The 14,421-nt window shown below is 36.9% G+C and overlaps 1 protein-coding gene and 1 long non-coding RNA gene across 2 annotated transcripts in view; both read right to left on the bottom strand.

Moving 5' to 3' along the window:
* The window catches only part of LOC134665840 (cystinosin homolog), a 231,110-nt gene that overhangs the window by 71,127 nt on the left and 145,562 nt on the right, over positions 1-14,421 (bottom strand). The window lies entirely within an intron of this gene.
* The window catches only part of LOC134666316 (uncharacterized), a 60,643-nt gene continuing 46,420 nt past the window's right edge, over positions 199-14,421 (bottom strand). The window contains exon 3 of the long non-coding RNA XR_010098480.1: positions 199-268. This is a non-coding gene — a long non-coding RNA (uncharacterized LOC134666316). The remainder of the gene's footprint in view (positions 269-14,421) is intronic.

Below are 14,421 nucleotides of genomic sequence, written 5' to 3'. Positions count from 1 at the left end.
TTTGAATGTCAGTTATAGTTTGGTTATAGTTAACGAGATATTAAAGAAGAAAGGTATATATAGGTATAATTACTTTTAGATGCTAGATATGTAGCATAGATGGCTAGGACGACTGAGCTATAATGTCCCATGATACATACTCATAGTAAAGGAAAGTTAGCAAAATAGTATAATAGCTTAACATCAATAATCAGATTACCCGTGTCATCCCCGAGGAGTACTGCAGCAAACGGAACTCTTCAGATTACGCATGGCCAGTTTCGATCATCTGTAACAAGTAGACACGTCTATTAGAACCATATTATTTAGAAGTAAGTAACATATATTCGAAACGATACAGGAAAGCGGATCCCGCAAAAGGAGAGAAAAATATTTAAGTAACGCATGTCATGTATAAGTAGGTATATGAAGATTTAGAAGAAACCGAAAAGTAGGTACCTACTTATCTGCCTGTTATTTTTTCTCGGCTAAACAATTTGGCATGCAGAACTTTAGGTCTATGGGACATTCTTCGTGTAAAACGTTGCGAAAGGAAGAGGCGATATAAAAGTGGTCGGAGCCGTGGCGTGCACGCCATTTCCATCCCCAGACCCATGGGTCAAGTGGGTACAACTACTTAGTAATAAATAATAACAGGAAAGTATTGTCTGACCCTACTGATTCATTCTTATGCAAGTAAACATCTTATTCGTAAAACGTTCCGGGTAATACAATACAACTCTTGCAGGAAAGCCTGCACGAAAGGCCATATCTGGCACGTCCCATCGTTGGATTCCGAAGCATTGACCTGCCTATCAATGTCACCGACGACAGTGACCTTATCCACAGCTTATTAAATTAATAGATACCATCGACACATTGGTCACATCCTATAAAAAAGTTTGTCGGAACCGATGTCGAATTGTTGAGGCCGTGTTGCGTCACCGGACGCCACCGCGACGATCGTCACACCAATCGCTAGATCTCATTGTTGTTGTTACGCAAATCGCATGTGTGTCAGTAGCACTATGGGTTATGCCACGGTCTTCTGCGTTGTGTTGTAGGGGCATAATTTGAATACCAGTTTATTGACTTCATATTAAACGTTTACGCTTACGGATAGCGGTTTTGCGTATGTACGTACACACACAATAAGATGATCTGTGTATTTATTATTAGAAAACTTGAATATTTAGGTATGCTTTAAGTCATACGAAGGAGTTATTATCTATGTTGACAATGTCGAGTATACTTTCGTTAGAACGCTTTGTCCTAATTCCTAATAGGTAATTGATACGTCTGAAAAAACTAGTCTGAATTTACAATTTTCCCTATTACTTTTCCGCATGTAGACAATACAGTACAGTAGCTAATTAATACAATTAATATTATAAGAAAGAAAGAGTAATTGTATCGTGTAAAAATATTTATTACAATGCTTTTTTGAATGGCCTATATTGATATTATTATTTCTAAAATGGGATCCCATGTCATGCATTTGATGTTAAATAACTGCTATTTGTTATTTAACTGTAGCCGCGTGCTCGTCTTAACTAACAATATTTGCATAAATAAGAAAACAAATGAATGTTACTTAATGTCACATTGTAAGAAGACATACTGAGGGTACATAAGTAATTGCATATTAATAAGAGGTCAACGACGTTTCTATTTTTACCCAACTGCCCTACAATGGAGAGCAATGCTTTTCGTGTATTATCTCTAAAGCACGACATTAAATTGATGTGTTTTTCTTAAGCAAGGCCTCTCAAAATCGGGACAAATTAATATTATTTTCACGCAGTCTGTTTGATTTTGACACAGGTTTTGAATATAAGCTCCTCAATTATTGGCGAGTATGAAAGGGTCAAAAACGTTTGAGAAAACCGGCGTTTTTCTTTGTACATTATGAAATTTAAGAATAATACTTATACAATTGACTTGTAAGGCCTTCATCGTGTAGCTTGTAAGAAATAGAAGTCCATTTGTTTTATACTAACACAGGAGAGACGCATTAACCTTAACTCACACTAAACAAAAATTCACCCAAGGATCTGCAAACTTGTTCATATTGAACTACTCATATCCATATTGAACATCACGTGCAAATACGAGTATATCACTATGAGACCCTCTATATCACTAGATATCGGACATACTTCCGAGGTGAGGGTGTGAAATCTAACCTCGGTAACGTCGGAACGACACACGAGCACAATAGCCTAGAAACGCCTCTATTTGCTTGTCATAAAATTCTTGAACTAGACCTCCACATTATACCTACTTCCGTGGGACTCAGACTCATTGTGTTAAATTTCTTCACTTGTTGCACTTCTATGCATCTAAAACCAACCTAATTACTTAGGTAATAAAGTCTTCGCATGGTTGTTGCAAAGAAAAGTTAGATTACCACCTATGTCTGATGCGTGTTATACTTAAATTGCTGCGAAACTGTGAATCATTGTGAATAGATCGTATTTTGCTTATTCATAGGGATGTCTTGTTTTTTCGCGTAATTAGGTACGTGATGTGAGAAATGCTTCGATGTAAGTAATTGACATCATCATCAATTGCCGTAACTATAATCCCACCAAAAACATTCTGTAAAAAACTAGCCAAGTCTCGATGGAGCTGCTTGTTTATCTCTAAAAAGTAATGAAATTTAGACAAAGTCGTGCCAAGTCTAAGGTTCCTTACTGCGATTTCTTTATTATTATAGTTAATGTTGTGTGACTTGGCCGTTGAAGGGTACACAAGGGTACAAAACCAGGTGCTCCATGACACCATTGCACCAATCTGTCGCCAGAACCGCTACCCATTGACGATGGAAAATTGCCACTTGGAAAACGTTGATTCAATAACCAGTCAATTGTAGGCTTGATAAAGCTGCGTATTTCAATAATACTTATGTATGGGCGAGCCTGAAACAAACACTTCTTTTTGGTGCAATGGCAGATTGGTGCAATGGTGTCATGGAGCACCTGGTTTTGTACCCTTGTGTACCCTTCAACGGCCAAGTCACACAACATTAACTATAATAATAAAGAAATCGCAGTAAGGAACCTTAGACTTGACACGACTTTGTCTAAATTTCATTACTTTTTAGAGATAAACAAGCAGCTCCATCGAGACTTGGCTAGTTTTTTACAGAATGTTTTTGGTGGGATTTCACTTCTTTTTGTAGAAACGTGGGCATATTGATTTATTTTATTAGATTTTCTTATTTAACAAATTTTTTTTCTTTTTAGGAGTAGTTTTTTTATTATTACAAATCTTCCTTTTCTTTTTTTCCGGTTCTGATTCTTGTACAGTAGCAACAGTTTTTCGTATTGCCCATTCATTAAATCTAATAATGTTTTTGATGGGATCTCATCTCTTTTTGTAGGCAGTCCTTCTTTTCGGGTACTCATACCCATACTATGTATACACATATCATAACTAAACATATCTTCATTCATACTCACATCGTACATCGTAGTGTACCTTTACTTTACTTTACCTACTATTTGTAGGAACTGCAACAGTAACTTTGTAATATCATGTATTTATATGGGATTACAAACTTACTTATGCAGTTCTTAGATCTTTAAAACGTGACTGATATTGCAACATTTTTAGGTTTTCCCTTTATGTGGCCATTAAACCCTAACTCTGTACCAAATTTAAGCTCTCTGAGTTTATGGGAAGTACTAGTTCTATTCTGATGATCATGAGTGAGTTTCATAAATGCGAATCTTTGCTTTCGCTTAACTTCGGAACTAAATGACCTACAGACTTGAAATTTTGGATTTTAAGTATGTGATTATAGCTTACTGGATGACCAAAATTTCTGCGTTCTGGTCTTATCCAGAGGTTCTCAAATAGGGGCCTGAAAATGCGGCGAAATGGTTCCAGTAAAGGATGGTACGGCAGTGTTTGCTTCGCGCTCGACTTGGCGGGGGCACTGCCGTGCCCCCCGATACGATACTTACTTACGCGTATTTTTTTAAACGACGTTTTTCGCGTAGGAAATTAGATAGTTAGGTACGTGATGTGAGAAATGCTTCGACGAATGTCAGTATTTTACTTTAACTAAAATTGCCGCACGTTGCTTAAAAAAAGCGATTCAATACAAAATAAAACTAATTCATAACAGATTAGCCGAATTTGCAAACTATGCTTTATTTAGAAACTATCATCAAACTCTTGCGAGTCTTGGGATGTCCAGTTGTCCACCATACTAGATAAATAAATAAGCTAAACAACCGGTATTTCCAGTTCATCTACAGATGTCATCTGATTGGCATGTATTGCACATTACAATGCAAAATGGCTATGCGGACCTAAAGTAGGTAGGTACTTTAACTTGCTTTTCCTGAGGCCACTTGCAGACCCTCACCCCATTCAGGTATTCATACTTGACACTTGTTTTACCGGTAACATTACCGGTTCGTACAGTCAAGGTGTGTTGAAATTATGGTAATTATAAAGGGTGTTTAACGGTACGTTATGTTTGTATAAGGTTTAATTCGAAAGCTTTGTAGGTAGCTACCTACATGGTTTAGCATTTACGAGCTAATAGTAGGTATCGAGAAAGTTTAAGTAATTTCATATGTCAATACCTTTTAGACGCGGGCGTTAGGCATGTACCTACCTAATTTATCGCCAGCACAAGCTTTTTAATAATAATAAGTTAAAGTAAAAGAGCAGTACCTACCGTACCTTAGTACATAAAATAGCTATAGTTAACAGGCCAGGGTTTTAAGTTCACATTTTTCTCTTGTTACTCGCCAAAGTTAAAGGTTTTAAAATTAAATTTTTGGTCAGACTCATAATGAGCATACATAGCGCCTTTTCATTCACATGTCTACGGATCCTTAATAAGGATTTATAATCGTAAATTTGTAGGCAAAACTCCCTGTTTCATGCGCATAGCTAGAAGCGGAAACAGATAAGTAACCATACCATGATCATGCCCTTAGGACTAGGCGCCCTTCGGAATATTAATTTATTTCCTTCACGAAATGATCCGATGTTCGAGTCGTGACGCCTTGGTTACATAAGTCCCGTGGGCGCCTTTGTATGTAAATCACTAATTACACATTACCCACACGAGTCACAGTTCTCACCGACTTTCATACGTCACCAGGGACCACCTTAAGTGAAAATCCTTGAAATATCTTCTATCTTGGCCCAGCATAGCAAGAAATGTGAAACATATATTGTGCCTATAGGTTGGCACCCCACATCTTTTAATTAGCTGACGGAATAAGGCTGTTAGCAGACATCATTTTTAGCATTTTATAGCATTTTCGGTGTAGCGGAGTGGTGCTAACGGAATTGGTAGGTATAAACAATTTCAACCCTAATGATTAATTAGCGTTAATTACGTTAATATTAACCTTAATTTACCATTTCAGTTGGAATTGTCTATACTCATTCGAACCAATTCCGTTAACACCACTCCGCTGCACCAAAAATGCTATAAAATTTACGATGTCTGTTAGATTAGAGTTCTGCAGATAAAGTGTTTAACATTTACTCGTCTCTGGTTAATATCTATATGCGCAGGCGCACCTCGGTTTATGCAAGCGCGTCCTCCAAATTCCTCCTCTGAACCTACACGCGTGCTTGATGAATTAGTACCTGCTTGGAAACCTTGTCTCGAAGTTTAGCTTGTCAAATATGTTTGTTATGGAATGTTATTAATGATGTCTAGCTAGACTATTTCTTTGTAGAAATAAAAATTCGAAAATAATGCTATCCTAACGTCTAATACATATTTTAACTTAATTAATAAGTTAACGTGAAAGTTTGTGATGATGAATGAATGTCAATTAGTTTTCAGTTTAGATTTGACACAGTTACCGGTTTATAAATTGAAATAACTTGTAGTTAAGATAATTAATTTTGGAGTTTTGCAAGTTTACCATAAATTTATTTAAATAATAAATATTAGTTATAAAAACCCAAGGAACTTAATAATAGGTCGTATTAACAAAGAAATTTGCAATTAATAAATAAGTATATATGTACCTGCAGTTTGTTCATTACAGGAGGTTGTTAAGTACAAATAATTCCGCGTCTTAATGCCTACGTATACCTATTTACATTTCTACATATTTCACTTGTTCCTTACTGACGTGAATTCAGTTAGCATGTAAATTATGTATTATAGATACTCACATTATGTACTAGCGACCCACCCCGGCTTCGCACGGGTTAACAAATTATACACCTAAACCTTCCTCAAGAATCACTTTATTGATAGGTGAAATCTGCATGAAAATCCGTTCAGTAGTTTTTGAGTTTATCGCGAACATACAATTTGTATGGTACAAACAAGCACACAAACAGACAGACGCAGCGGGGGACTTTATTTTATATAATGTGTAGTGACTAGTGATGCGTAAATATGACCGGGCTTTTTAATGATCATGTAAGGATTCGATAAAAAAAACGCGGATTAACGCGAATTACTATTACATATATATGTATATACCTATATAGTATACAAAGCCAATGTGACGTATTCTGGTGTAACTGTAAAGAGGTTCACATAGGTTTATATTTTGAATAATACGTTGCCATGTCAGCCTAAAAAACATCCTCATCAATCCAACACCTATTATTGTAAATTTTTCCTGTAAATAAATTGTGCTTCGTTTAACTAATCGTTTCTGTGATTTGCGTGACCAGTTAGGTCAGTTAGCTCAACATTTTATTTAAGAGTTTACCTGAACTAATTTACCTTTCTAAATAAGAAATAAGGTAGAAGAGCCAGATACGAGAATCATCTATGTTGGCGGTAGGCGCTCCGATAATTAGTGATTAGGCAATAAAGAGTGACACGTGGGAGAGAGAAAATTTATTCACAATATATTATGCTTAGCTTTCCTTGAAAATGTCTCGGGCGGTGCAGGCTGCATCTCGCAGGCTATTTTTACCCGGGACGGTATGCGGCCGGCGCCCTCTGGCCATTGACCCCGGCCCATTGTAAGGACTAGGGATAATGCACTTTGAATTGCCAGCCCTTTAATGCATTTGTGATAGGCTCGTGGAGATTTGTGCGAATCGGCTAGTGGTCAACATTGCGGGTGTTATTTAGAATAGAATAATATTTATTTGAAAAGAACCTTGAAATATCAATAGGTATTCTGTGGCCCCACTCTAGGCTAGGCTAGGCTATTTGTTACTTGATATTTCTTCTACGATGCGGCGGTTAAATTCAATATATTCTGCTTAGAAACATTATGCTTAGAATATTAGCATAGAACCGATTGCTCAGTAAATATTTATATACCACTTTCATTGACTTTGTGGTTTGGTGATAGCAAAGACATATGTAACTTCGTATAAGATGAATAAAGTCTAAGAAATTTACACGTGCCTCGGAAATCAAGAAAAAGTCATTCTCGGATAGATGGCGGATGGCGCACACACCTTTAGCCTATTCTCGGCTAGATGGCGTGACGACACCGTTTCATATTTAAATTTTTTAACACCGATATCAGTGAATGAACATGGGTCAAAATGATATAAATATAATAAAATCATTTATCCATATACTTATATTAATTTTTTTGATAATTATATACGTGCTTATTTTGAGTTATAGTCATGTGTCGATACTCGATAGATGGCAGTAAATTAATAGTGACTACAACATTTACTATGACAGGACCCCTCTATACTATCTATTCTTTTTGGTGATAGTGCAGGGACGTGTGCTGAAAATTTTAAAGGTTTTATGAAGAATATTCGTTAAAGATACTTTTATTGGGTACATGATTCATCTTCAACTAAGTACTTAATAACGAACCTTATTATTATTGTTATGAACCAATGAACCTTGGCAAAAATTGGCATTGTTAAATAATTAAATGGATAATACCTGCCTACTTACGACGATCACGATATTCACGATAGTATAATTGACATAATAAGAAAAAACAAAAAATAGCAACAGATTCTACAATACGTGCTTATTTTATTTAATTTGCAATAGAGAGGTACTGACAAAAAAAATATTGTGGGTAAGGTACTGCTAACTAGTGCTAACTAACCTGCGATCAACTCTTCAGCAGTATCCATGCTAGTCAAAGCAATAGTTTTAGCACAGAAGAAATAATAGTACGTAGGCTGTTCCATAAGTCTTGCAATGGAAGGAATCTAACAAGCTTTGAAATGTATGACTGAGCGTATGGTTATCTGCCACTAATTACAAGTTCTTACATGATGTGTTTGTTGAGCCTGCCAGCAGGGATAGTCGGTAAATAGATCGAAACAATTGTGAAAAAGGGTAACCGCGAGTACAGAGTGATTTTCTATTATAATTTCAAACGTGGATTATTTTACCAAGAGTGCCACGAGGGAAATGTTCGGTGCCTTTGGTAAAGAGTGCCCTTCCCTTTCTACCGTATTCAGGTGGTACAAGGAATTTCAAAGAGGCAACTATAATTTAGACGACGACGAAAGACCGGGCCGACCCTTTACAAGCAGGACCCAAGAAAACATAGACGCTGTTAGAAAACTGATACCTAACTATTAATAGGCGAATTACGTGCAGGCAGATTGAGGACTTCTCCACATTAGTGCATCAACACTTAATTCAATTTTACACGAAGACCTACAAGTTAAAAAGTTATGTTCTCTCTGGATCCCTCATCTGGGCAGTTAGCACCTCCATCATCATAACGCTCCTGCTCATCGTGCGATTAGAACTCGGGAGTTTTTGGAGCAATCGGGGCTTACTGTGCTGTACCATCCGTCTTATAACCCCGACCTTGCACCGTGCGATTTTGGTCTCTTCCTGCTGATCAAGACCCAAGTAGCACAGATAGCTCTATAACTACTCACTTTTAGTTCTATGTTCTATCTAACGCTCTGTGCGTATTAAGACACTTATAACAGCACACTCGTGGTCCTACAGCTGTAATAGATTTCAGTGATATTTATATAGCTTAGGGCTGATTAAAAGCTGCATTACGGCTCTGAAAACTACCATTAATACGCAAAGAGTGATATAAAGTATGTCTAAAATAATGGAGAAAGTTGTCTGTGCTCAGTTGACCACCTACCTAGAAACCAACAACATTTTGCCGGATGTCCAATCGGGTTTTCGGAAAGGACGTAGCACTACAACCGCTTTACTTGATGTTTCTGACAACATTTTGGATGCTCAGGATAAAGGCATGTGCACTCTTTTAGTGCTCCTTGATTTCTCGAGGGCTTTCGATTGCTTAAATATAAATCTACTATTATCTAAGTTAACCTACTATGGTTTTGACCAGAAAACTATAAAGTGGTTCCAAAGTTACCTCAGCAATCGGTCGCAGATAGTTAAAGTGTGCCTTGATGATGGTTCCTCCCTTTTTTCAGAAAAAGCCGAGCTTACTAGAGGAGTCCCTCAAGGATCGGTACTTGGCCCGCTCCTTTTTATACTTTATTCTGCTGATATTGTGTCTCACATTAAGCACTGCAAATACCACATATATGCAGACGACATACAGGTCTACATATCATGTAAGCCATCGGAAGTTGACACTGCCATAGAGAAACTTAATCAAGACCTCACAAGTATAGCAACCTGGGCTACAAAAAATTGCCTACTGCTTAACCCGAATAAAACAAAGTACCTTGTCTTTGGCAGCAAGCACCAACTGGCTGGTGTCAGTAATTCAGTAGATGTTATGTTATTGAATGAACCAATTGAGAGGGTGTATGAAGCGCGAAACCTGGGCCTATTAATGGATTGTGGACTTCGGTATGAAAAGCATACCGCAGAGGCTGTAAGAAGTTGCTTCTATAAGCTTAAGGTGCTATATAAAATTCGGTCATACCTAAGCGAAACCTTGCGCATTCAACTGATCGAGTCACTTGTACTATCAAAACTTAATTATATGGATGTTGTAACTGGGCCTAGGCTACTTGCCAAAACAAAAAGACTCATACAACGTGTTCAAAATGCCTGTGCTCGCTTCTGTTTTAATATTCCTTTGAGAGCCCACGTCACTCCGTTTCTTAATAGTCATAAGATCCTCAAAATGCAGCACCGTCGTAAACTTCATTTGGCTTGTTTGCTCTTCGGAGTTCTGAAGTATAAAACCCCTGCATATCTTTTTAACAAGTTATCTTGCATCACGCTCCGCGACCGCCGTAAATGTGGGATTCAATTGTTGACGCCACGCCACGCATCGGCAGCTTTCCGGGGCAGCTATCGCTATACTGCCTCAAAATGTTGGAATAACGTGCCACCGCCAATGAGGAACCTGCAAAGTATTCATACTTTTAAAACGAAGCTTAAACAGTACATGCTTAGCCACCAACTTAGCCAGGAAACCTGCTTACACGATACAAGCTGCCTGTAGTTTCTGCTTTTACTTACCACTTAGATTACGTTCCCTCTGCATTGCCATGGCACATTACTTTTAAAAATGTTATTCTCGCCCTCTTGTGACTCTCTATATGTAGTTAAATCTGTAAGATCGATAAAATATTGCTTAAACTGCTTTTGTTCGTAACAAATCGACCTGTTTTATTTGTCATTTTAGTTTAGTTTGCGCAGCTGCCGCATGGCGCTAGATGTAATGTCAGGCGTAATGTACGGCCAAGATGAGTTTGACCTGATAATGTAACAGCTGTATTGTACGTAGTAAAACTATACATAGTAATTTATTGTAATGTATTCTTGACTAATTGCTATCTTTGTCTTTTGTATTCTTATTACTATCTTTGTCTTGTGTATGTATTAATTTTGTTGTTAATTCTCTTGTTATTCATGTTACCTGTCGTGATTGTTTCACCGGATGGTCTTATCGGAAGATCAGCGCTGGAAGTCGCCAGCAACATGCTGAGGTGAGACCATTTCGTGGCACTTTCTCTTTTTTATGTTTCTCTGTTTAGTATAAGTTTTTATTTTGTGTTTGTGCTTACGAATAAAATTATTTCTATTCTTTCTATTCTATTCTATTCTAAAGGTATATTTGCTACGAACCTATACAGCTTTAAGGGTTATCAAATGCTTTAACCGTTATAAGGTCTGTTTAGTGGATAAAATTACGCCATGTGCTGTATAAGGAGGTAATTGTGGACTTTTATTACGTTGACTTATTAAGGGAGCACAAGTGAACTATTATGAAGCTAATAGATGTATAATGGAAAACATGTGGCACATTATACAGCTTTTCGCTTAACATGTTTACCGCTAAGCAGCTTTTATTACGCTGACTTTTAAGGGACCACGAGTGAACTAATATGAAGCCAATAGACGCATAATGGAACACCTGTGGCGCATAATACAGCTTATCGCTGAACGTGTTTACCGCTAAGCAGCTTTTATTACGCTGACTTTTTAAGGAAGCACGAATGAACTATTATGAAGCCAATAGACGTATAATGGAAATGGAACATACGTGGCGCATAATACAGCTTATCGCTGAACATGTTTACCGCTAAGCAGCTTTTATTACGCTGACTTTTAAGCGAGCACGAGTGAACTAATATGAAGCCAATAGACCTATAAATGAAACACATGTGGCGCATAATACTGCTTATCACTGAAGATGTTTACCGCTAAAGCAGCTTTTATTTTGCTGACTTATTATAAGGGAGAACGAGTGAACTGTTATGAAACCAATAGACGTATAATCGAACACATGTGGCGCATAATACGGCTTAGCGCTGAACATGTTTACCGCTAAGCAGCCTATTATACTACCATTGAGACTGTGTGTATAGCGGCTATTTAAACGTTCACAAGATGCCTTATAACTGTTTAGAGGTTCACTAGTGTATCGAAAGAACGACTTGGACTTTATAGTGGTTCACTTAAGTATCTTAATCAGATATATAACAGTCGTATGCTGCATATTAGAATTTTAACGGTTCACGTTGCTTTTTAACATTGACCGCCATTTTATTGTATATAACCTACAAAATTTAAATTACTTTTCCAACTTTTAAGGGCAACAATAACGTTTTGTGCATGAGTTCTTAACCTAAATCACTAGTTTAGCACTTCCTATAACGTATTATTAACTTTTTATCTCATAATTCCGTCCAAACCACTAAAGTAGTTTTTACACAATAGCTTATTTATATCATTAATTTAAATAAATCCTGATTATTCTCGTGGCGCATTGAAATTTTCTTAGATAATGTATATATATAATGTCAATAAACTTGCATTCCCAAACATCTTTCTCACATTAATATATAAAAGATCATGTACTAACATTTAACTAAACTCTTTAACAAAATGACTTATGGTGTTGTTGCGCTAAAGGTTTTTGCTTCAATATAAATATGTTTTTTAAGGCAGAAGTGTAAAAGTATGTTAATAATTATCTTTTATTCAGCCCAACGTCAATCTTTCCCGGTATTAGGGCGCACATGTGACATAGGTATTAACTGAATAAAGGGTAACTGGTGGTCTCTTACCCAGTCAACATACACCTCTTATAACTCCTGTTACCCCTTATAATTCCATTAAATTGCTGCTACACTGCTCTTAAACAGCTATGTGAACTTAAGGCTGCATAATTTGTGCCCATTTAAGAGTTATAAAAGCTGAAAAGAGGCTTATACAGCTCTTATGCAGCTTTTTTATTCCAGCTTCAAGCGTATTCGTACTTCATTATGCGGCTGCTATACAGCTAATCTGTGCTACTTGGGGAGCCAATTAAAAGGACGACGGTTTGCAACTGATGACGAGCTAGTGAGTGCATGGGATGAAGCCAGCGCCACTGTCACAAAGGAGCGGTGGAAGGTAATGTTTGATACATGGTTGGAACGCATGCATAAGTGTATTAACAGTGATGGTTTTTATTTTGAAAAAGCTTAATAAGAAGTTACACTTTTGCAAGACTTATGGAACAACCTACGTACCTACTACCGTACTGAAAGGACACTTCCTGCAAACCCGAAGTTTGACAACGGTTCAGGGTCGAATTATGCTATCCCTTTCTAATATATGGCACTATCCCTTTCGGCTATTTAGGGTTGTCAAAATTCAAGTGATAGTATAGTATCCTATCTGTGGTCGTGCACGCAAATGGAAGTTAAGTGGTGCCAACCCTAATAATTGCTCGGAGCAATGCTGAGCCGAACGTAACAGAGTCAGGAGTGTCTCCCCACTGGTTTTAGGTTATGTCTTAATCGTCTTCCCTGGTGCATTTCCACTTGATTAAGGGATAAAACAAACTAACACTAGTTAGTTAATCAGTAACTATTAACTAATTTCTTGTTGTTGATGGCATAATTGTAGGCGCATTACCCAGTATTTTAATAACTAAGAACAGGTTTCAAAATGAACAAAGAAATAACATGTCACTTGTAGTTGTAATATGCGGAAAAGAACTTAATTTACTCTTTGCTTGACATATAAGCATGTCGTAATTAGGTAGTTGTTACTTAATTAAGTACAAATCGTTGCACCTGACAGCCAAATAACCAAGCGCAAAATATGCTGCGTCAACCCAAAGGAATTTAGCACGAGCAAGGACAAAAAGTCCCTTTGTCTGTTTGATTGTAATGACAGTTGGTTACCCACGCAGGTGACTATTAAGGCTTACTGCCTGCCATATAAGATGCAGGATTACTGGTTTTCATATGAATATAAATATAAAATAACTAGCTGTTGCCCGCGACTTCGTCCGCGTGGAATCTTATCTTCAACATTTTACATCTTTAGTACCTATAATTTTCATATCCAAGCAATGTTGAAATTAAGTACTTTTCTTTTTTAGCAAACTGTATGAAGTTTTAAGTCAAGTGGATTTTGATGTTGGTTGCTGAAATTACTTTTCTTGTATTCTCATAATAGGTACCTATGCCCTTACACAAAGATTCAAGTTCCGCATTCCGCACTCACAAAATATCTGATCTCCATACAAACTTTCAACCCCTTTCTCACCACCTTGGGGGATGATTTTCAAAAATGCTTGAATTAGTTTTCATGTTTATTAATTTATTACCTTTTTTTTTCTAAAAAGTTAAAGTTCCTAGCTTAAAATTAAATTTACATCCCAAGACGAATTTTCATCCCCTTTTTAGCCCCCTTAGGGATTGAATTTCCAAAAACGTTGCAATTACTTTTTTTTGTAATCGACTATTATGTCTTTCTAAGAAGTTTCAAAGCATTTGTAATGGATTCAAACTTTCTACCCCTTTTTAACCCTGTTAGGGGATGAATTTTACAAAACGCTGAAATTACTTTTCCTGTCTTCTAATAATATCCCTAAATACAAAGATTCAAGTCCCACACTCGAAAAAATGTTTGATATCCATACAAACTTACAACCCCTTTTTCACCACCTTAGGGGTTGAATTTTCAAAAACGCTGAAATTAGTTTTCTTGTATTTTAATAATACATCTTTTAACGAAGTTTCAAATTCGTAGCTCAAAAGAAAACTTTAACCCCATACAAACTTTCATCCCCTTTTTAACCCTATTAGGGGATG

This window comes from Cydia fagiglandana, chromosome 7, assembly GCF_963556715.1.
Source record: "Cydia fagiglandana chromosome 7, ilCydFagi1.1, whole genome shotgun sequence".
NCBI classification, from domain to species: domain Eukaryota; kingdom Metazoa; phylum Arthropoda; class Insecta; order Lepidoptera; family Tortricidae; genus Cydia; species Cydia fagiglandana.
The sequence above is the reverse complement of the archived record's forward strand: the minus strand, read 5'-3'. Positions and strand labels throughout refer to the sequence as shown.